A 24534-nucleotide genomic window follows, 5' to 3' on the forward strand; every position below is an offset into this window, starting at 1 on the left:
TTCCTGAAGGTGTTCGGGGAGGGTGCACGTCTGATGTCTGCCTGAAGCTCGTTCCAGGTCTTGGCTGCAATGTGAGAGAAGGATCTTCCTCCTGCTCTAGCTCTGTGGATGTGCGGGGATTCGGCCAGTACCTAGAGGAAATTACTGTACAGATCAAGTTCTGTTGGTTTTACCTTCTGGATTTTCGAATGAGCTGGCATACCTTCCTTACATCTTGACTTGTGATGTTTGGCATTGTTGTTTTTTAGTCACTGCTGTCAATAGCAATGCAGTCTAAGAAAGCCAACAATGCCATTGGTATTGGGGAATAGAGTCCAAGGGCACAGGAATTCGAAGTCCAACCCTGGATTCAATCTTTGCTTATTAAAGGCCTATGGCATGCAAGTAGGTATTCAGCTGGCCAGGTGTACTCTAAAGAATGATTAGTGCTATTGCATTGTTTTTCATTGAAATAACACACACAATAACATTTTATTCCAAGACAAAGTGCCATTCTCATGTACTGTTACAAATAGGATGGATAACCTCCCCCTGTAGAACCATTTCAGTATAAAGGAACAGCTATTAGGATTTTCCAGATCCTGGTGCAGATTTGGGGACTATTCTAATCCTAAAATTCAGTAAGCAAACAACAAGCTATATTGCAGCAAAATGTTGAGCAATATCATCCTTTGGAGTTGCTACTCAAGACTAGTTCCACATATATGCTCTTTTGCCTAAATGTTTTCCATTTTGTGCTATTATTGGTGCTTCGTTGGGTTTCGACAGAGACTTAATGCTTTCTTATCTGAAGTGAACACTTGATTTGGAAGAACGTATAGGTCTAATCAGACTTATGTATCACTTTATTTTTCCCATTCTGTATAGTCGTAGGCTCAGGCAGAGCGACTGTTGTTATATTAAGTTGTTATTAAATATGGATTCCCTTTTGCAATGCCAACAAATGACTTTCTTTCTTGTGAACGCCCAATGGCAATAAGGTCACTAGCTTTGAGCACTATAATAGTTAACCTGTTGTACTTAGGAATGTGTTATGCATATAACTTGCTCTTTAGGATCTTTACATGTTTTTATGGGTCTTTCCTGCTGAATTTGCTTTTTATCACAGATTTTTTTTGTGGTTTAATTTTTATGTTTATTTACAACGTTTCGATAAACAACAGTTATATCATTTTAACTTTTGTGTGTTTTCAGCAAATTATTATTTTAGTCATATTCAACAGACTGCCTCTTCGCATAGCCTTTGACTTTTAACTCTGTGCAGTGGGCAGTTGGCTGCTGGTCAGGCCCTGCTCCCAATCTTGCTGTAGGCAATTAACCTCTTCCGCACATGGCCACCAGGAACTGCGCCCCCAAACCAGTTGTGGCTGCCCGACCCCCTGTTGTACACAGTTTCTGCGCCCCTGTGAGCACCCATGCCTACACAGTCACACAACTAATATTTTGTTTTGTATTAATTTTTTTCAGTATTGCAGTACCCACTGTTCAAGTTTTGCCCTGGTGTTACAGTGCAATCTTTACAGTAGGGGGTGAAGCCTGCCTGCGTGGTGGGTCCCGCTGGATTACCCCAGGACCTCATGTTAGGGTCCGTGCTGGGTCCCGCAGGAGTACCCAAGTATCCCTATCATGCCTCCTTATACAGGACACTGGGACCAAGTCCCTGAGTTATGTAATGGTAGACACAACATTTTCTTTATAGTTGCCATCAGCCAATCACACTGCGGGGTACTGCTGGACTGGTCTCTTTTCTTCAGTACAGAAATGGAAGACACAAGAAAAAGCTCTTTCGGCCAATCAGAGGTCCCGATGCTTTACATTTCTGGTACCACAGGACCCACCGTCCAGGTATACTTAACTTTTTTACTTCTATTTTTTGAAACGTAAATTTCTTCAACAGCTGAATGGAATTACACAAAATCACAGAAAGTAATGCATCCTGTATGAAGTTCTGACTTTTTGCCAAATTGGGTGAAATTCTGTTCAGTTTTTTTCTGTATTGAAAGGCAGAGTTTCCTCTGAGAATTAACATTGGAAAAGACAGTTTTTGGGACTCCCTACCCCGTTTCTTGGCCCATGCTTGACAGATCAGTACAACATATTCCATGAAGGAGCTGAGGTGGATGAACTGTTTTTGGCACAGTTTTGTGCAGTTGTCAAACTATTCAAAAGGTATTAGCAAAACATAAACGCTCTTCTAATGGAAACTCTGACCAAACTATGATTACACAGTGGCAATCACCACTTTGTAATGTACGTAGATGCATAGTGTCTCATCATTTTTAAGTGTGGGGTGAGGCCGTCATTCACAAGAGCCAAAGCTTCGAGTGTATTGTGATGCATCTCCCCATCTCCATCATGGTACTAAATGACATATTACTCGCTGCCCTTGAGTGTATATTGTTAATTCCATACTGTTTTTGCATGTGCATTAGTTACAAAAACATGTATTGAAGCAGCCTCAAAGCACAATCTGATTACTTTACTTGGGCCTATAGTGTGAGAAGTTGGCCTGGCATATGCTGCCCACTATTCTAGAATTTTAAAGATTAGGGACACTTAGAAGTGGACTTGGAGCAAACCCCTTTAGAACAAGAACTAGGCAGTTCTAGAGTTAATACCCATGGGAGCACCGGAGTACTCTAGTTACCTCACCCAGGGAAGCCGGGTGTATAGGTGTCTTTTCGTGTCTGGTTTCATCGTCATTTTCTATGGCAAGCTACTGAAAAGTGCTGCAGGCGTCCAAGTGGAAAGTGTCCGGATGGATCCAAGGGTGGATGGGAGGTCTGAAGAACCTGAAAGCAGAGGGGACAGAGTCTGGGTCACTAGCCAGTGACCAGGAAGGCGATGAGCAGATGCCCACCGATGTCGGGTGATTTCAGGTGCAGGAGGTAAAGCTTGACTCTTCAGCCACGAGGGCCAGGAGGTGTCGACGACGACCAAGAGCTGGATTCGAGCTGTCCAACGAAGGGTGTAGAGTGCTGTGGCGTCGGTATCCGGGTTGGACCCAAGAAGACTTGGCAACAGCAACCCACTCAGAAAGCTAAGATTGGCTTCGGTGCAGACCAACTAGGTCTGAGGGACTCACCCTTTGGGGGGGAGTCAGAGCACGTCTGGAGCAACCAGGAAAGCCCAAGAAACAAAAAAGTTACCTTCGAGGGGACCCACCAGTCGACAGACCAGGGATCGCGAAGGAGCCTCAAGCGAAAATGCTAGAAGCGGGACCACAGAACACTCGTGGAGTGTAGTCCCACAATCTGCGGTGCAAAGGATGCTCGGGGCTTGGACTATGAGTAGCCCAATGCACAACTTCGGGAAAGCTCGGGAAGTCGATGCACTTACAAATGTGCACGGTATCCAGGAGTTCCGGTCCCACGTCTCTTGTGAGTCCTGCAGGTCTCAGCTTTGTGATCTTGTGTCGGCCTCTGAGAAGTCTTGAAGCCTCTGTCCTGAGTCGCAAATCCTTCGGGATCTGACGGGAGCCTTGGAAATTCAGACCAGCAAGGTGCTTCTTTGGTACCTGTTTGAACAGTAGAGTCACTCCTTGACCCCAAGGAAGATTCTTCCGTCTTCTAGTCAAAATAGAATGTCGAAGTTCCAGGATATATGTTGCAGAGTTTCGTCCAGGTATAATCTAAAGTCCTAAGGACTGGATTCCTATACTTATACTAAGTTTAGGGGTTGGACCTAATCTAGGGTCCCACCTATAGGAGGACCCAGAGAGGGGGTGGTTACACCTCTTTCCCTTTGTCCAGTTGCAGGCCAGGGGCTGGGGTCCTGAATAGCAGGGCCCCAGCCAGATTAAAGTCGAAAAACAGTGAAACACCAGCAAAAGGTGGGGGTAACCACAGTAAGCAGATCCTACTCCCCTACATATAGTATGAAGATCAAGAACATAAAGATCAATATTGATCTCCCTCGACTGAGATCAAAAATTGAATTTGACTTTTGCACTGTAGTAACAGATATCTGAATTGTGATTACTATAGTTTTGCGACATAACGTTTTTTTTGTTTGGCCACATTTATTTTTATTGGCATGGCATACATATATATTTGTACCATTAGTCATATAATGCATATGTAACTTACTACTAGAGTCGAGTTTGGTAGTCTTATTATATAGAAACTGCACACATTACGTAGAGATCACTTTTACATTAGAAATTATGATTTGCACTGAAGTACAGTCTTCCAGAGTCTAAGGATTCAGTTTGTATTATAACTGTGGCCACCTATCAAAGCTAGTATATGCCAAGCTACAAGTGATCTGGTCAGCAGCTTATTACATAGAGCAGAGGATATTGAAGGAATTTTGTGTGTCTGCTGTTCAAGTGTTCAAAGTTCACACCTCTACTACACAGGAGGACGATGCACACAAACTGTTTTTTTTTTATACCTAGGCAAAGCACAGATAATGAATTGCCGAGGTCGCAACCGTAATGTGCCACGTTTTGTATTATGAAGGAAAGACACAAATGTTTCCTCATGCAGATGACGTTGCCAGTGCCATGTTTAACTCAAAGTTGCGTTTTTAGCACACCTTTTGAACCCTTTTGCTGCATGTTTTTGGTCGTCTTAACTACTGTCTGTGTGGTTCATTATTCTTTTGAATCCAGGGCCTTCACTTACATTTTACACATTTCTTAAAAAGAATGTCCCTTTCTTGCCTTGGGGTTGCATGCTTATGGGGACAAAGGTTGGAATGCTGACTGCTGTTTAGTAATTCAGTAAGTATGTATGGCATCTGGTGAGCATCAATCAAAGTCATACTCATAAGGACTTTGGTTATGCTGGTGATGCACATGTCACTTTTTCCAATCATTCAGGTAATCTAGTTAGCTTGTCTGGCCGATGTTGCCTTGTGAATGTGAAGGGACTAGATAAATCGCAATCCAGACGAGGAGGAAATGGTGTTGGTCTAGTAGTATTTTGATGACTGAAAAGAGAAGCCCCAGCTTCCACTTGTGCGTGTTGTTAAAGCTCTCCCTATGTCCAAGTGCACGATGCGAACATGCCTTTGACAGTCTTTTAGCACACTGACTGTCTATAAGATTGATCATCTGTTTTCATTTAAGTGCGGTTGCATTCACTTGTGCCATAGTCATTCGTCATGCATTTTTAGCAACACATTGAAGTAGAGGCGTGTTTGTTTGGACGCTGCTTATCGCCAAGACTGAGGGATACTGTCACTCCGTGGTCGGATGCAGTTGTGCATTTCTCAGCCTCTCGTATTGTTTATTAACTGCTGTCTTTTTACCATAATCTGTTACTATCACTGTACGTAAAATATTTCAGTATTGTCTACCATCCATCATGCAGATTTTCATACGTCACTAGGAGAGCGTTGTTTTCAACTTAAATGAATCTTAATTCGCAGTCGCAAGACAAGTACTCATGAGGTTATCCGTAGCCTATGTCCTGTTTGTCTTTCTTTTAATTTTAAAGAATCACACGTTTCTTTAAATCATTAGTGAATCGTCACCTGGTTTTTGTGCCAAAAGTTAAAGATGTGATCTCTAGGAATTGAAAGGGAAATCTGTGTTGCTCTTTTCTAAACTATTTTGCTGTGTGTCCCAAAAACCTTTTGGCCGGCCTTGCACACTAATCTTGATTGTAAGGGGAGATAGTGTTTTATGTGACCTTTACATTCCCTCACCATCCCAACTCCCTTCTGAGCTTAGCCTATTTATTTTTATATAAGCTTTTCTATAGCGCACCTGCACCAAGGATGCCTTAAAGCACTTTACAAAGGACAAAAATAGTACTGCTATGTGGTGAAAGTATGCAACAAATTAGCAATTCAAAGAATATATAACAAGATATTAACTCCACTTCAGGTGGCCATTAGAGACTGCTTAGGTGTAGTTGAAAGAAATCGGTGTTCAAGGACATTGTGGAAGAGGCCTGAGAAGATTTTTCATATTTTCCGTAGCAATTCCATAACATTGTTGCTGTGCCTGTAAATTTATGAATAAGCTTTTGGAAATCCATTTTTTTCAATGTGAGTGATTTCTTAACTTCTGAGGCAGTTGCAGGTTTGTATTTTTTAAATTGGTGAAATAACATGAGTTTTTTTATGTGAATGGCTTTGGGTATCAGGCATCCTGTTTTGCCTCTGATTCTGAACTATGTGGTGCACCAGCATAGGTATAAATGGGCTGATACTGTCCGGTATGGAGTACCAGCACTTTTTAGGTCTCGACTACAGCATTGATTTAGCAATGCTTGTTTGTCGAGATTATAGTAGGGCTTTCAAAAGTCTACCCAAACTGCGGATTGTGTACAGTTCATGTGAGCCAGGCTTGTTTGTCGAGATTATAGTAAGGCTTTCACAAGTCTACCCAAACTGCGGATTGTGTACAGTTCATGTGAGCCAGGCGCGTGCACCTCGCCAACCACATCGCACCAAGGAATCCGCTCCCCTGCCTCTGCATCAGACTTCAAAGGAATGCGCTCCCCCACCCCTGCCACAGCAATGCAGAGAGCTTGTTTTGTGTATGGCTTGCATGCTCATAATGGCCGCTCAGGGAGCCTTTCCTCGCTTCATCCCCTCCACCCCCTGCTTCGGAGCACAAGTAACTTGTGGTATATTTACAGTGGCACTGACCTATTTAGTTAACCTAGGTGCTCATTTTTTAAGGAGTCTGTAGTGCCCGGTATCTTGTGTATGGTTTTGCATAACTAGTTTTTAGGTCTCGTCCTATTAATTGCGCAAGCGATAATAGTACGAGAGTATTGAGGGCAAACCAAGCTCTGAAACCACCAATTCCTGGGCTTTACCCCCAGCTGAAAATAGCAGATTGTAGGTTATTGGGCTTGTGTTTATCTACTCTCACGTGTAGTAAGTGTGGCAGGCCTGTGTTTCGGAGGATTCAGGATTTTTTTTTTTACAATGAGTTCTTGCAATGGCAGCTACTGGTTAACAAGAATTCTGACCTTAGTCCCTCGCTTTTTTTCGTTCAAATCGAGATATTCTGTGCTGGCTTTGTAATAAGTGGGGACTTCTATAGAACCCATCAGTACAGCCTACCTTATGTCTAAATTAGTGGGCACAGGAAACTGGTATAGATTGCTGCACTCTAAATGCAAAGGAATGTTGATATCAGAAATATTACAGTGAATTGATTTCTCAACACGATGTAAGCTGGATATTTTGCAGTGGAATTTTTTCTATCGTATTAGTGCTTAGGAGGTGCGAGCAGCCAATTCAAGATGGATTCTTTTTGTATGTGAATGCTGTATCACAGTCCAGCTAAAATACATAACCTATACCTAGGACTTGATCCCAAATATTTTTTGTTGTACTAATATGAATGGGGACTGGCTCCATATTCTATTCACCCGCAGTCATGTAATGGGGTTCTGGTGAAACGTATTTGCAGAAAATCAAGCTTCATATTCTGCGAGACGCATACAGAGCATTGTTTGGGATTCTAGTTCATTCAGGGGACATGTCCATTAGACAGCGTTAGCTAATATTTATTTCCATGTTGGTGGCCAGATCATTAATTTTAGGAAACTGGAAATTAAACACAATTCCCTCAAAATCCTAGTGGATGAATGAGATGCATAGAGTGCATGCATTTAAAATACTTCATGGAAGACGTATAGGGTCTATAAATAAAATAGCTAACATTTGGGAAAATTGGGAGGAGTTGACATACATTTTCTATTGATTAAATTCTATGTGGATTTTCGGGAAAGCAATAACATTTAAGATGGATTCTTGAAAGGATTTGATGGTTTTGTATCCATTGTATATTTGATTTGCTTTGCATTTGTGTAACTGTATAAGGTTATGTTTGTGTTTTAAGACAATGCTGCATCTGTATAAATAAAGACTTAATAAAGAAAAAAAACTAACTGGCTCTGCCATCCCACCTTTTGAGTTAAGTAAATTGAATATGAATGAGTTTAGTGAAACTGCTTGTTAATTCCTTTTTTTTTTTTTTTTTTTTTTGGTAGACCTTTATTGTACATTATACATTTACACAGCGGTGTGCCTACAACCCACTGATTGGGCCGGCCGCAATCAGAGCACCACAGATTAGACAGGGCAAGCAATACATCGTGTTAGTTCGGTTCAAACGCGTATGCAGTGTATGCTAAGCCCGTGAAGGCACCACAAATGTTCCAGAAACGTTGTCCAAGGTGCACTATCAATTCCGGCCGTATAGCCCTTATGTGATCTCGGTCTTTTTCCATTTTTGTAGAACTAAAGGTAACCAACATCCAACCCCAACACCCTCCCTCCCCTCTCCATCCTGGTCCTAACGAAGATACCAAATCAAGGCAGTGTGTGGAACATATGTCAACCGGTTCAACAGGGTACAAAAAGTATACGAATGAGTTGGGCAATATCTCACAGTTTCTGTTTCAGCTCTCACATTAGTACGGAGCCACAAAGGCCAGCAAATTCCCGACTTTTCTCAGGGCAAAGGCGAGAGCCCCAGGGGGCATTACTAGGCATACCTCCCACATAGCAGGGACGTCTCACACAGAGTGCGGCCGCATTCAAGCAGACTCCTGGACCCCCCTCGGCATCTCAACTGTCTCACTCCTTTCGCTATCAGAATCATCCAGTGACAGCACGTAGAGCGTAAACGGCTCCCACACATCCTTCGGACGAGATCTCTCTGGCAGCCCCTCATAATAGCAGTGCAATTGATCTCTACAGTAGGCCATGTCTTTCAGCCACAGCTGTACATCAGGCGCCCGTCTCCCCCCCCATCCAACCGCAACTCTTCTTTTAGCCAACTGCAAAGCCAGGACCACAAGCCGTCTCGATAGGGCTGGTACCCCAGAAGCGATGCCCAAGAGGCAGAGACGCACATCCAATTGTACCTCGCTAGAGATCATAACAGTCAGTCTTTCGGTCACCTCCTTCCAAAAATCATACACACGCGGACAACCCCATGCCAGGTGTATAAAATCGGCGTCGTCAGCTCCACATCGAACACATTGGGCACCAGACCGGAGCCCATATCTGACCAGCTGGACCGGTGTGTAATACCATTGGTGCAGAAATTTAAAGTGCAGAAGGCGAAAATTGTTGTTAATTCCTTTGCATAGAAATAGATGTCTGATATGATGCACTATATAAAACAAGCACACATTATATGGTTTGATTTGGTGAATTCACGGCTATACACTTAAAAATGACTACGTACTGTCTCATCTACACCCAAAGAGCCAAAGCGGAAGTTGTTGCCCATGGACTATTATTATCGGCAATAATGATACTTAAAAACTGTGTTTTACACTTGGTGCAAAGAAGCAGGGCTTTGTAAAAAGTCTTCATCTTGAATTCCAGGGACACATCTGCTCTTACTGCAAGAATAAAGACCAGATAGAATAACTTTATTTCAAGAAAAAGAGAAATTCAAAGAATGTTGTGCTGAAAATAATGCAAGCAAATCTGTTCTTAGCCCTCTTTTGTCTTTGACGCCCAAAAGTAATCCTACATAAACCATGCACACATTTTTACTTTATGGCTATGAAATTAACGGCATTTGCTGACTAAAGTTGAATGAAGGAGTCTGTTGAAAATGGAGCTTTCTGTGCTGGCTATATGAGATCGTGTTGTTGAATGGAATGTTTCTTTTATCTTTCTGATAAACTCAGGGATGTGGAATTTATTCAAATATCTACTTGACCATGGGGCAGGTTGCTTAATAAATCTACTTGTCCTGTAACAAAATCCACTTGTCCCTTTAGTGCCATGTACTGCGGTGACACATTGTGGCAGCAATCTCATTATATAAGAGCTCTTAAATTGCCTCTCTGATTATTTCCGGGCTCATACCATAGTAGTGTTTGAATACTTGCTCTCCCCATATGTTGCCATGTTTCTCCAGATCTACATACTCGGACTGAAGGTAGTGGTAAGCATTAGTTCCAGGGTTAGAATGCCCTTTAGGGTCTGTGCAAACCTACTAACCTGCATGTTTTAATTGCTTTCAACAACTCTTCTCTAATCTTTTCCAATACTGAGAAATGTTAGAAATATACTCCTGACAATGACAGACGTAAACCTTATCCAGAGTTGGGGAAAAAAGGTGGTTGCAGGGAAAGTGAACTTGCAAAAACTCAGATTATTGAATGCGCATATTTACACATGCACATGTGCTCATGCTAAAATGCAGTTCACAAATATTTTCTAGGAGTACTATTTCTTGGCCTATTTCTGTAACTTTTTGTGAATTCACAAAAGTTGTATATTTGCACTTAATACAAGGACATATACCATGGGTGCACTATTTAGACTTTCTTTAATAATTGGGCCTCTAATTAGGTCTGGTGTTAACCATGGCCTTTTGCGTTTTTTAAAATTCTGTCTCTCTATCAGCTGGCTTCACCGTGAGTGACCGCATTCCGCTCTTTCACAAGGAGCATATCAGCACACAAAGTTGTTCAGTGTCAGGAACTACTGTGTGCTTTTTGAAGCCACAAATAAGTTTAGCTTTTGCCAATGCTTGTTATAATAGTGAGGACCCAGCAGCTCCCACACCAATTTGGTTTTTACATAAGCCATGCCACACCAAGTCAGACCTTGACAAAACCAAACGCTGACCATCAATTTCAGACCTTCTGGCTTTGCCAATGCATGTTTATTTTTAGGTTTCCCTCAATCTTATTGAAACTAGTTACACAGATTTTCCATCACGAATATCTTTGGGAATTGCTAGCATACATCAACACATTTTACTAAATGAAGTTGCAAAGAAATGTTACTTAAAAGTTTACAGTAGTTTAGCCAAATGTTTTTTTCCTACTTGCATTTTTTTGGGTACATTTTATTTTGCAAGCAAAGACGCATCAAGCTTGCTTTCAAGCCTCTGCACATATTTGCATCTAATCAGAGAGCATTCTGGAAGCATTATACATAGCCTTATATCCCTTGTGTACCACCAGCAAGCGTTTTCTATCGGATCTGGAAACTCTCAACCTTTCGTTGTGTAATTCTGGACCCACTCACCGTGCTGGACATCAATTGGATCTTATTCTTTCCAATCTTCCGTTTGATTGTTCACAGAGTGCCCGCCCGCTGGAATGGTCCAACCATTTCGCTGTCCACTTCTCCTTACCCTACACGAAGAATTTGGTTAGGAATGGCTGTGGTAAGGGCTAATTAATTTATCGGTGGGGTAAACTTGATATTACAAAGTTGAACCAACACCTTTAGAATACCCGCCCCGAAGACAGTGATGCTTCAGTTACGGAATTGTATATGGTTGTGTCTCATTGGCTCACCAATGCTGTAACCACCCTCCTTCCTCTAACCCCGAAACACTCTAGGTCACATTGTTCCCCGGCTCCTTGGTTTTCTCCTGACTTGAAGGTCTTACGAACTGAATGTAAGGCCCTAGAAAGGAAATGGAGGCACTCTTATTCTGATTTACAGAAGACTGTCTATAAAGAGGCCCTAAAGCGATATCATTCAGAATGCAGAAATGCGAAAGCTGCCTACACTGTGAATACTGTGACGCAAGCTCAAAATTGCCCAAGTACTCTCTTCTCCGTTGTTAAAAAACTGACAGGAGCGGATACTGTTCCGACACCTCCAGCTTTAGACGAAGTTCAATGTAATTCTATTGCGGAATTTTTTATTGCCAAGGTCGAGCGCATATACGATTCTATGAGCGCTCACTCGACTGTTAGTGAACATCAGTCGGAATTGGCAGAAGGGATGGAACAATCACTCCCAACAGCAAAGGTTACAAATTGGCAATTGTTTGACGATGTTTCGTTTCTTTCTTGTCTGAACAGTATAAGATCAGGTTCTCCTCGTGATCCTGAACCTGCCAAAATCTTAAAGTTAATGGATACTGAACCACGACGGGTCCTTATGAGACTCTTAAATGCATCCCTAACTGAGTCCCTTATGCCCCAAGATTGGAAGCACGCAATGGTTGTTCCTCTTCAAAAAAAGGCCGGAGTCGATACGTCCAACCTTGCGAATTATCGACCTATATCTTTGCTACCTGTTCTCTCAAAAGTGTTCGAAAGACACGTTAATACCCAGCTAAACCATCTTGTGGAAAGCTCGGGATTTTTACACTCTTCCCAGTCTGGCTTTCGTGCACACCACTCCACCGAGACGACCCTACTGGGGGTGACGGAGAGTTTGCGACACAGTATCGACCGCGGGGAAACATCAGCACTCATCCTTTTGGATTTGAGCGCGGCGTTCGATACCGTGTCCCATTCCATTCTTTTGAGCTCTCTCCGGTCCCTGGGAGTGGACGGTCCTGCGCTAGCCTGGATTGCCTCCTTTTTAAGTGAGCGCACCTTCCAGGTCTTTTCTACAAAAGCCACATCTGACATCTGTCTATCGGCGTATGGTGTCCCGCAGGGATCCATACTCAGCCCCCTATTGTTCAACATCTATGTTAGACCCCTGGCTACCATTGCGGAGGATGCTGGGCTGACTATTTTTTCATACGCCGATGACACCCAAGTGGTTTTCTCTCTTTCCAGCAGTGAGAGCAACCGTGTATCGACCCTGAAGTCTGGACTGTCTCGTATGGCTGAGTGGATGCAGAGGCATTTGCTCAAGCTAAACGGTGACAAAACCGAGGTTATCATCTTGGGGAAGCATACAGATCTCTGGGGTCCACAACACTGGCCCAGTGATATGGGACCCCTTCCCCAACCAACATCTGTGGTTCGTAACCTCGGATTTCTTATAGATGATAAACTCTCCATGAGGCAGCAGGCCACTAAGGTGGCCGCCATCTGCTTTGTCACCTTGCGTTGGCTCCAGAAAATTCTATGGATGCTGCCCCATGCCACCAGGAGAACCGTAGTCCAGGCGTTCGTAACCTCTCGCCTGGACTATGGAAATGTCCTCTACCTCGGTGCAGACGTAGCAACGATCAATAAGCTTCAGGTTGTACAAAACTCGTCGGCCTGACTTCTTCTTAACATCCCAAGGAAATCATCAGGCTCTCCGAGATTTACACTGGCTTAGGGTCTCTAGCCATATAAAATTTAAAGCCCTTTGCTATCTCTTTAAAATCAAACAGGGCACGACCCCAAAATACTTGCAAAGTCTTGTTCAACCGTACAAGCCTAGTCGCACATTAAGATCCTCCGCAAATTGCGACTTTGTTGTTCCAAGATTCAAACTTGCAAGGATGGGGGGTCGAGCCTTTTTCCATCTAGGCCCCAAATATTGGAACGCGCTTCCAATTGCTCTGAAATCTGAAACTAACCTATTTTGTTTCCGGAAAAAATTGAAAACCATGCTTTTTTTTAAACAAATATATAAGCTGCTGCTTCTGTTCCATGGTACTGCCGTGTTGTCCTTTCTTCTCCAGTCTTTCCCTTGCGCCGGGAAACCCACTGAGGGTAGCTGTTGCGCATTATAAATTCAAATAAATAAATAAACTTTGAAAACGTGTACACACATTATTATACTGGAACCACTGTCAGTAGTACAGTCCGAGCTTACAACATTTATTAGAGCACTCACCCTAATAAAAAAGTCTTTGCATTAATGCACCATAAATACAAGTTTAAACAGCATTAATACACAAACACAAATATTACCTTCACTGCAGACATTGCTCTTCCCTGCTCTATAATGTGTTTCAGTAAACTGGCAGCCAAAGAGTTTGTGCTGTAAGGGGTTAGGCCTATTTGTCCCCAGGACAGAATACACATTAAAACCTGTTGCCCTTGACCCCAAACACTATGTCGTCGTGTTTATATCTAGGACCCTAATTCGATATTCCCGATTTATTGCCATGTGAGGTTATGATCAATAATAGCCTGATAAAGGCATAAGAATCAGATCCATATTCAGTAATAGCCCATGCAGTCCAAGGCACAGCACGGCTACTTCCATAGACTCCTAGAAAGCACAACGCGTTCTTTAAACAAACCAAGCCTCCAGCAGCCCGGGAAATCCCCCCTGCTTTTGTTTTAATTTGAACAAGAACTCCTGAAGTCCAGAAAGAACTGTTAGTTCTTAGTGACATCTTATGTCCAACCTTACGTCAAACCCGGCACCTTCCAGGTATAAAATACCAACAGTTGCCTTAAGCAAACACACAGTGGTTACGAGCAGAGCGGCCATCTACTTGCCCGAGAGCCCAGCTGATGCGAGAGCCCACGGAAGCCACCCCTCCCGTTTGACGCACTGAGAGAGACGCTGTCTTTTTCTCCAGCCGAGAAAATCCAGCTCCGGTGTTTCCAGCCTACCTTTGCAGGTTGCTGGGACATCGAGTCCTGAGGAAAGAGATACCAGACCTCCCACATTCTATTACCAAGGTACGGAGCTGACTAAACCCTTAAGAGAATTCTTGATGCAGATTCTTGGCAAAATAATCTTAACCAACTTAACTTAAAGTGCTATTTACTCATTCCTTCCCAAGTATTAGGCTTAGGTCGGGTACACCGGGGTAGGTTTAGTTAGAAGCACCAGTTGAGTACGTTAGTCAGTGTATTTATGTATGTATATATTTTATCCATTTTAAAGTATCATATGGCTAAGAAACCATATCAATGCTTTTACAGTATTATTTCCTAATACTGCTTTTACTGTACGCACTTTACTTTTAAGTATTGCAATTGTGGCAATTCATTTCTCTTGCGTGAGAAAGAAGACTGCTCAATAAATAACACCTTTTATTGAAAACGCCAGTCTCTCTATTTCTCTGCATTCTGGTGAAACTAAGTATGCACTGCTAACTGAGTGAAATAGCTGTCTATTGTTTTCACACGACTCTAGAGATGCACTCTTATTCTGAGGGAGCAAAGTTGTCATGTTTATGTGGTTGTCGGAAACTGAATCCCTTCTTGTCTGAGCCAGGGAAGCTTATCCTTCCCTATTAATTCAAGAAAGTTTCCAGTGACCTCTGTGCTAGCTGGCGCAAACCTAAATTAAGTTTAACATAGTCAGTAGAGACCTATATGACCTCAGTCCTACGTCTACACTGATGTTCATGTTATTCCAATGCACAGAGCCTATTGAGAAAATAGGAACTACACTACATGGCACCCAACGTTTGGTAAGGCGATAATCTAACGCAAGACACTAGAGTAACTCAGTCGTGCTGTTTCACACAGACCCCATTTTCCCGTAAAAACTCCAATAGACGTCTGGAGTGGGTGAAAGGTTAATATCCGCCGGAACTTAGTAGGATGAGAATCCTATGTATTAGTTTTTGGTTTGATCAACGTTGAAGGATCCAGTGTTCCAAAATATTGTGCACCTAATCTTTGTTTCCTTGAAACTCGATCTGCAACAGAAAACTTTTCAGTCAGTAAAATGTTAGAAAGTGACGAAGAGAGAGAAAGAGACGCCTTAGCAGCTCGACTTAAAGGAAGACACAACCCTCCAAGAAAATGACCAGAGTGTTAAAATCATTCTGGTCAATATAAGAAGAACTGTAGCTCTTAAACTTATAGAAAACGGACTGACACCACGAGGTGGTACAGTCATATTCGTGGTAGGGGCACATGAATATCTGCAGACAGAGGTATTCTAATCATGGATACATTTTCCAGCAACACACGCTACCACAAAAGACTTCCACTATTACAAAATAGATGAACCTCCGGATGAATACACTCCTTTCGAGGACGTTGAAATCCCACTAAATTACCAAGAGCACCTGCTCTGGTTTAATGGCGCCCTAAAACATAATAATCACATCACCAGGCTCGGTCCACTAGGTAGACCAGGAGCAACGTGGCCGGTTCTAGCCAGCTACGCACCACATCCAGACATTGATAAAATGTCAGTTCCTGAACTTTTAGCTCAGCTAAAACCCTTAATTAAAATACATAGACAATTGGTCCAATATGCCATGCGGACTTCAACAGTCCAACCGACAATTAATATTCCACAGCTGACCACTCATCAGGAGAACACAAACAAAATCAAACCACAGAACATACAATCATGTCTTGGTAAAGTACCCATAAAACGGGAACAAATTTCATTCTGGTTAGCACAAAAAATTACTCAAATAGAAGAGGCAGTATTTCCAGATACTACTCCTACTGAGAAACACAGAATTCTGACTATCTGTCTCCCAATGGGGATCGCACCACATGTGGAAGACTGTGACCCTTGGGGCACAGTCTTTGCTTTGATCCACACAAAAACACATGGTGTCCCGTCTATGGCGGTCATACCAGATGTATTAAGACAGATTCAAAATGAATACGGCCCAGAACCTGCTTTAACCCTGGGTATGAAATTACTGAAAGACTTCAAGCAGGTCTCGGATATATTATTAGCCAACATAAAAGGAGAAGCAGCATCTGTGGTGATCCGCCAAAAATTGAAGGAAACAGATATAGCAGACCAACCATTTGAACTTGCCAGAAGCATAGAAAAATCCTATGAAGCGCTAGGAAGCGATAGTTTGGGTGGGAAACCGGTAAAACCCCAACTAACTGAAAATCCTGAAAAAACATTTATTAAAAACAATTTAAAAACTCCAAAAAAGAGTTGGGATGGTAATAGACAATCCACTCCCAGGGAAAAGCATTTCCAGTCCATAGGAAGGTCTCAGCGTAGAGAGAGATCTCCAGGCCGAGAAGACAAGTCTCCCCAAAGGGAGCCCTCTGAAAAAAAATATAACCTTAGAGATAGGGATAAAATAAGAGAACCAGACCGATATCAAGATGTTGATACACCTCCCTCTCGATCCTTCTCACTCAATCTTTTTCGATCTTCCTCACAGAAATCGGAAAGAAGAGGACGGTCAGAACACAGAGAAGAGCACGTCAAGTCCAAAGAAAAGGAACCTGCTCATCAAAGTAAACAATTACAATTTCCCAGAAAGAAGGTAGCAAGTATTAAGATTAAACATGCCGAGGACACAACTGAAAAACGGAGAGTGGGCACAGACAATGCTAGACAGCGCAGCAGAAGGGACCATAGTTTGCAAGATCCTTATGAATCTTCTGGAGACAGTGGAAACGAATGAATACATTTAGGTGGAAACTGCAGACACACGAGTTAGTGTGCCCCATAAACTATATGAAATAACATTACGTATAGAGGGAGATAAAACTAGGAAAATAAAAGGTCTCTTTTGGGAAAAACTTTCTAAAGGCTATGACATTCTGTTAGCTGAGAAAGACTGGCCACCAGAGTTTGTCAGGGAGTGCCCTCATGGCGAAGAAATGATTATGCCTCCCTTCTCGAATCATATCCCGATTCATAAAAAATACACATTGGCAAGAAAATGGGCAGTGGCCCAAGCTCCTGCTTCATACAAAAATCATGTAGGATGGGATGAGGATTCACCTCAACACAAAATCCAGTTAAAAAATCAGCCCACTGCACAAAGGCAGTACCCAGTTAAACAAGGAACCAAAAGCAAGTCAGGGAGATCTTAGATCAACTAGAATATCAAGGGGTGATCAAAACATGCACCTCTCAAATGAACAATCCTTTGTTTCCTGTCTCCAAGCCAGACGATTCATATTGTCTAGTTTTGGACTACAGACACCTTAACTCCTGTTGTAAAACATTTGCAGTACAAAACTCACATAGTGCAGCACTAATGAATAACATTGTGCGAAAAAAATATAAAACGACATTAGATATCTCTAATGGATTCTTCTGTCAAAACATTGCACCTGAAAGCAGGTATTTGACTGCTTTCTCAATAATTGGATCGCAAAAACAATTTTGCCGACTCCCACAGGGATTCAAGAATAGCCCGGGATTATTCTCAGCAAGGGTAACAGAGTTACTACAAATATATGATGATGAAGCATTATCATATGTTGATGACATCTATCTCACAGATGATGACCTGGAGACTCACTTAAAAAGGGTGAACACCATAATACTTGGATTCGCTTCAGAGGGTTACAAATTCAACTTTAAAAAGTCACGAATTGCCCATCTAACTGTCATATTTTTAGGATATGAATTATCAAGTGAAGGCAAAAGCCTGGCAGACAATTTCTTAGAGAAATGTGCTGTACTCCAAGCACCAAAAACGCTGAAGAATTTAAGATCAATACTAGGTTTCCTGAATTTCGGAAGAACATACATTCTAAATTATGCCGAGAGGGTTAAACCTCTCTATGAATTAATAAGACCAGATTTCAAACAAACCAATTGGACTCAGAAACACACAGAGATTTTGAGATCATTGCAAACAGACATGTTAACTAAAACAAAATTACAAACTCGCGAAAACATACGCAGTCTTGTAATCCGATTCATCCCAGGAAGATGCGGATTCACATACCTGACCTCTAATGAGGGAGAAACGGTACCTATAGCTTACAAATCTCATTTGTACACTCAAGCTGAAATGAAATTTAGCTCTACAGAAAAAATTCTGACAGCGGTTAAAACTGATGTAGCAAAAGAAAGAGCCCTAGCCCAAGGCAGCAGAATCAGCCCTTTAGGCTTTAACAAGTCCACGTAATCTGAATAAAGTGGCCTTAGATCCGAAATGGATAGAATGGGAAAATTATTTTGCTACAGAAGACGTGGAATACTATTATGACCAAAAACTGAAAAAACTAGATTCAGTATATGAACGAGAATATCCTCTGCCAGCTGAAATTCTGCCTCTAGAACAATATACCTGCGCAATCTATATGGACAGATTCGCACAACACTACGATGTAGAAAATAATCCTACGATGCAGCGTGCGCGATTGTTAAAGGTCGCTGGTGCTCTGGTAAATTCAAACCAATGATTACCAAAACTGAATCACTCAGGAAATGTTCAGCTCAGCGAGCTGAAATAAGAACTTTAAAGATGGCGCTTGAAAATTCCGATCGCGAATTCCCCACACTAATAGTGTGCGATTCGTATTTCTGCGTCAAATCATACAACAGTGACATGCAGACATGGATCAAAAACAGTTGCAAAGATGACACAGGTGCTACAATAAAGCATAAAACGCTTTGGGAACAAGTAGTTCTTGTAAAGAAAGAACTACAAAAGACTCACGTGATACACGCACCGAGTCATCGACGTGATGCCGTTCACGTTGCAGGGAATTCATTGGCTAACACAGCCACAGCGGAAGCGGTTCAACCGGCTTCCGTAGCCACTGAAAAGCGTTCAGAAAAACAAATAGATGGAGAAACTATGCTGGCAGTAAAAGCCTCATTAAAAGGCGATTATGCAGCATTACCTCTCAACTATCCACTCAGTAATACATACATAATTGATGCAAACTCTGTTCCGTTTGCTCGAATCCCTGGAGTGGGGGATAGAGTAATTCCAAACACGAAGCGGAGAATCTTCTTACTACAAGAAGCACATATGGGGTTGGGTCTGAGGCACCAAGAGATCCTGAAATCTCTGATGGAACTACAGTCGGAGTACTGGTGGCCGGGAATGAGCGTAGATATTTACTATTTTGCAAAAAATTGCAAGGACTGCAACAGAGATCGCAGTTGTGAAACGGACCAGCCTGTAGCCCAGATACCACTATTAGATAGCATCAGGCTATCTATAGTGCAGAAATCCAGTCGGAGAAATGCGTCCCATAATTAATAAAGACTTAATTAACTTAAAAATGTGGCCCCAGCACTCGGCTGACGCCAGAACTGTTATAAAAGATTTGCAAGTCTATATCGGCCCATATGCAATTGGCATGCTACATTCTGATCAGGGTCCTGTGTTTAGCTCTCGAGCTTACAAAGAGGCCATGAACAGCATGGGCATCGCATTACGGTACTCTTCTCCCTTTCATCCTGAGGGAAATGCGGTTGTGGAAAGAAAAAAACGGAACATAAAGCAATCTATAACAGCGAGGGTATTGGGTTCGGGAGATGGGTGGGTCAAACATTTAACAAGTGTCCAACGTAGTCTTAATAATCTGCCAAGAAATCCTCTAAAAGGTCTCACTCCGTACGAACTATTGTTCGGAACTAGAATGCTTATTCAGGATCTTGATTGTCACACTTCTATTTGGCTGTTTTACAGGATCTAAATGAAACAAGAAAAAACCTGAGTAACATAAAGTTGAAACAACAGTCGACAGCCGCTGAAGAAAAAGCACCTGTCCCAGCAATACCTGTCTGGATTCCAAAAATTGGGGATCTGGTCAGAGAAAAGATCGCGGTAAAGAAGGAATTTGGGCCTTCTTACAGAAAGGAAGTACCTGTCTTAGCTATCAGCAGAACAAGATCAGTTGTACTACCGCCCCTTGCTGGTAAAAGGGAGAACAGAGTTGTATCAATCGACCTGGTAAAACCTAAATCATGTGGCCAATAATAAGTAGTAGGCCAAGTGGACTCCCAAGAAATAGCAGAATGCCGAAATTTGCTACAATCCAAGAGGCTCTTACTGAGAGACTAATCACATTTGATAAACCTGCAGTGAATATGCAATAATGCCATGGAACTAGTGCCTCTTGAAACCCAAATAACGACAGTTCGTCAAGAAACACCAGTCTACAATGATGTAGCCTTTGACTATGCTAATGAAAGAATGAAAAATGCAAAAGCAAATGAAAATCCGGAATAAATTCCAACAATTGACAGAACTGCATCTGGCTACTTCATCAATTTCGACGACTTCTCTGAAGATCCAAGCGAGCATGAAGAAACGCCTCCAACAAAAACTTTCAAAGACAAAGTAATTAACTTTTTCACCAACTAAAAGAAACATATCTGATTTCACCATGGATTGAATTTTGGATTGTGTTAGGTGTACTTACTCTCCTGCTTTGGCTCATCATGGTTCTCTGTTTGGGAAAATTCATTGATGGAAAATATAGTACAATGGACACAGCAAGTCAGAACATCAACTTGGTCCTAAAGCCTCGCACATCCTCCCACGTCGAGAAAAGAGAACTGTCATCTGTGAACATCTCCGCCAATCCTATACCCGGTGGGGTAGCATGGGACAGAACTGATTATGACATTTTTGGCTTGGTTGAACTCTTGAAGTATCCACACCAGTTCAAGGTTTCATTAAGTGACTTTGTGCCACCAAGTACCTTCTCTGATGACTGGGACTTTGAAAACATTAATAATATGATGTCAGATTTAGTAATGTCAGCCAAATTTACAGAACATGATTACTTACAGGGTTCATCGAATTATGAAGAGTTATACTGTTACAACCATTATGGTGATCACTATTTGCATAAAACTGCTCAGCCTAGAAATGTTTTATCTTATAACCAGTGGGAACACTGTCCAACTCCACCAAAAGGCAGTTCGAAAACATTTTATGAGAAATTCCAATATTTCTCAGGGTTTAATAACAGTGATCCAGAAACGTTTTATTTCCAAATGTTAAGTAGGACAGGAATGAAAACAATGTTGACAAATACTAAACTGATTTATTCTGAAAAATGTTATGACAAAATGTCTACATTTGGTTTCGAATTTTGGAAAAACACCATTGAAACAAAAACGATCTGGGGTTCCAAAGATTGGCAAGTACAAGGCCTAGAAGCATTATTTAGGGCCTGCATGATTCCAGAACCAATGATATTCTTGAATGACACAATTCAACAAACTACTTGTCTTGGCCTAGCTAAGATAAAAGATTTAAATACACAATCTATTCCGAAACCCATAACTGATAGTGACAGCACTACAGATGTGGATATAGACATATCCCATATTTTACACCAAAACAGAACACATCCTGATTGGAAAAAGTGGTTGATCTGGCCAACAGACACGAATAACTGTCAAGATAGATTCCTGAACAAAACACAGGGGTTCAAAATGACCAGACCCTAGATACTCCCAGAGACAACATCCAAGGATAGTTACAACATACAGTGTAGGGAAACTATGCCTTGAGTGGCTAGATAAATCCACACTGGCTGAAATTAAGCAACACTTGACTTTACTTAAAGACGGTGCTGACTTGCGTGATTTCATAATGGGACCACGCAAACAGCGTCAAAAACGTTTCATAGCGGCCGGTATATACGCTGCGTACAACGAAGCATGGAAATTAATGCAAATTGAGACAGCAGAAAAAATACGAGAAATTGATCGTATAAATTTGGAAAAATCACTTTCTGTTGTGGACAATGGGTTAACAACTATGTCCTCCAGAATATATTCACTGGACAGCATTGTATCATCTGCTTTTGATATAATAGAGCAGGACTTACTAATGTTACAACATGGTCAGTCTCAATTACGTTCTATTGTACAGCTTGGTTGGACGTTGCAAAATCTGCGTTCAGGCTACGTACCATGGCATTTAATCAACACAACGTCATTATTCGGTATCTTTAACCTTACTGATAAACAAATCAGTTTGGCACAAAAAAGAGCGGACTATACGATTCTGAGCATTGAAAAACTTGAGAGATTACCATTGACAATGTCAGAGAGACCTGTCATTGAATGGATAATACATAGAACGATTACAATTCCGATAACCACTTTCCAGTTTAAATACTGTCAAGAGTATATACCTGTAGGCCAGTATGAAAGGTTGGGTAAAGAATACATCAAATCAACCTGGGATTTACCTTATACACACAGATGTTATAGTGAAGGGAACAAGGAAGTATTTCTTAGTGGTAAAAATTGTAAAAAATCACTAAGCGGTACACTTCAGTGTCAAGGTATTAATTTGCATGGAGCCTGCGAAGGGTCTTCAAATAACCTTTCATGTCACCTACATGGCACGCCTGCAAAACGGATAGAGCCATTTTTTAGACCACTTTCTAACGGCAGTTAGGTTTTAATAAGTGACCACAGCTGTTGTGGCATGCTGCCAGGAAAAGCCTATCTGACAACTGTAACTTCCAGGGCCGTTTGCTGTATGTAAGTATTGTATCCACACAGCAATCTAGATATGGGGGCTGCGTTATGGCCTCGGTTGAATATCTCTTCTATTCGAATTGATACTTTAAGCAGAATGAAGTCTATTCTTTAACAGACAACTGTGCCTTTAACGTCATCAAAAGAAATGTATGATCTGCAAGTGGTAAGGACATCGGCAGAGATACATTCCCTTTTATCGACAAATGGCCCCGTGCATTTCGTAGAAATACTAAGCCAAATCTTAAACATTTCTGATACCAGTGGCATCGCACATGTATTTAAGACAATTTTTTCGGGACTGTTAGCACCCTTTGAAACAGTTCTGGGCATCTTCCCGAATTATGCCCATTCTGTCTTTGGCGGCCTACCCTTAATCTTGGGACTCGTGGCGGGAATTTTATTTTTGCTCCTTCTTCACCGATATGGCAAGCCAATCCACAGACAAGACTCTAGCTACGATGGAAGAAACGATCCTAGCAATACGATACCAAAACCGAATCACTAAGGTCCTCGGATTGGCCCGGCTAAGAGATCTGAGTACAACCTGGTTTCTTTCATTCAGACTGATCTGGCAAAATTGCATCATACCTGTGCTTCGATGTCCGCTATGCGGAGAAGAATGCGTGTTGGACGTCTCTTACACTACAATCAGCAGTACCAATGGATATCGATACTTTGCTAGGTCCTGTAACGACTCATGCATCGTGTTGTCCCCAGCGGCTACCGATTCTGATGACGGCATTCGTTGAGACTTCACGACTACGAATAGGTGGCGGTGAAGTACGAGAGGAAAGCAGCACCAAACAGGTACAGCCTTCTGTGAGCATTGCTGATCCAATGATAGCAATCACGCAGAGAACTGCACAGTTGCAGTATTTTCGAACTTAGTCGAACTTTCACCTGATGTGGTAGACCAATTTTTTGCGGGTCTGTCTGAAATAATGCGAACTTAGTCGAACTTTCACCTGATGTGGTAGACCAATTTTTTGCGGGTCTGTCTGAAATAATGTTCTCTCCAATCAACGAGAAGAACTCTTAACAAAAACAATGAGCACACAGCGTTCCCTGAACTCTGAATTTGGCCTTCAGTTTTTGATAAACAAAGCTACAGAAAATATTTGGAACTCATTTTCCCCTGAAATAGAAATTTATTTTTGCCCATTTTTCAAAATATTTACTTTTTCTTGGCACATGGTACTCTGCTTAAAGTAGAACTATTCTTAGAGAACAGAGCTTCTATTTTTAGGATACTAGAGACAATATTTTACCTCCGCAATTTGTATAAATATGTGATGAAATGTTCTCGACCTTCTTTTCTGTATTTAGAACCATTTCATGTGTAATTTTCGCAATTCATTCAGCTGATATATATATATATATATATATATATATATATATATATATATATATATATATATATATACATTTATCCGAATGATGACACTGCTTGAAAAGCATACAGTACCAACACTAATTTTCGTGTATTTACCTTATACCATTTCAAATGCGAAATATGTATTTTGGGGTGGGTCGGAAAACACACATGCTTTGTTGAATGTTTACTATTGCTTAGTTTTTTTTTGTAATGATGGACATCAATCCGTGGAGTGGGTGTCGTGTTTATATCTAGGACCCTAATTCGATATTCCCGATTTATGCCTTTGTGAGGTTATGATCAATAATATCCTGATAAAGGCATAAGAATCAGATCCATATTCAGTAATAGCCCATGCAGTCTAAAGCACAGCACGGCTACTCCCATCGACTCCTAGAAAGCACAAC

At 41.7% G+C, this 24534-nt stretch overlaps 1 protein-coding gene across 1 annotated transcript in view; it reads left to right on the forward strand.

Annotated features, from left to right (window-relative positions):
• Nucleotides 1-24534, forward strand: part of UBQLN1 (ubiquilin 1) — a 564657-nt gene that overhangs the window by 8273 nt on the left and 531850 nt on the right. The gene's annotated exons all lie outside the window — the stretch shown is intronic.

This window comes from Lissotriton vulgaris, chromosome 3_1, assembly GCF_964263255.1.
Source record: "Lissotriton vulgaris chromosome 3_1, aLisVul1.2, whole genome shotgun sequence".
In the NCBI taxonomy this organism is placed as follows: Eukaryota; Metazoa; Chordata; class Amphibia; order Caudata; family Salamandridae; genus Lissotriton; species Lissotriton vulgaris.